Genomic DNA, 251 nt, shown 5'->3' with positions numbered 1-251 from the left:
ACCCATCTATCTCCCTCTCTTCCTCACCATGCGGGATGAATCGTTTATTACAAAGTGCGGTGGAGCTGCATGGAATTCACTGGCACACAGAGCGACTGCGTGGGCGAGATTACTTGTTTAGACTACAAAAGCAAACACCGGGATTTGAGTAAAGGAAGATTAGGTTGTTTTTACGTGTGGGCGTGTGGAAATACATGTGTGATGCACCTGTCGCTGTAGGTAAATGTGTAAATAAATAAACAGTGTGAGAC

The sequence above is a fragment of the Penaeus monodon genome, chromosome 25 (genome assembly GCF_015228065.2).
Source record: "Penaeus monodon isolate SGIC_2016 chromosome 25, NSTDA_Pmon_1, whole genome shotgun sequence".
Taxonomy (NCBI): Eukaryota; Metazoa; Arthropoda; class Malacostraca; order Decapoda; family Penaeidae; genus Penaeus; species Penaeus monodon.
Note: the sequence above shows the minus strand (reverse complement) of the source record.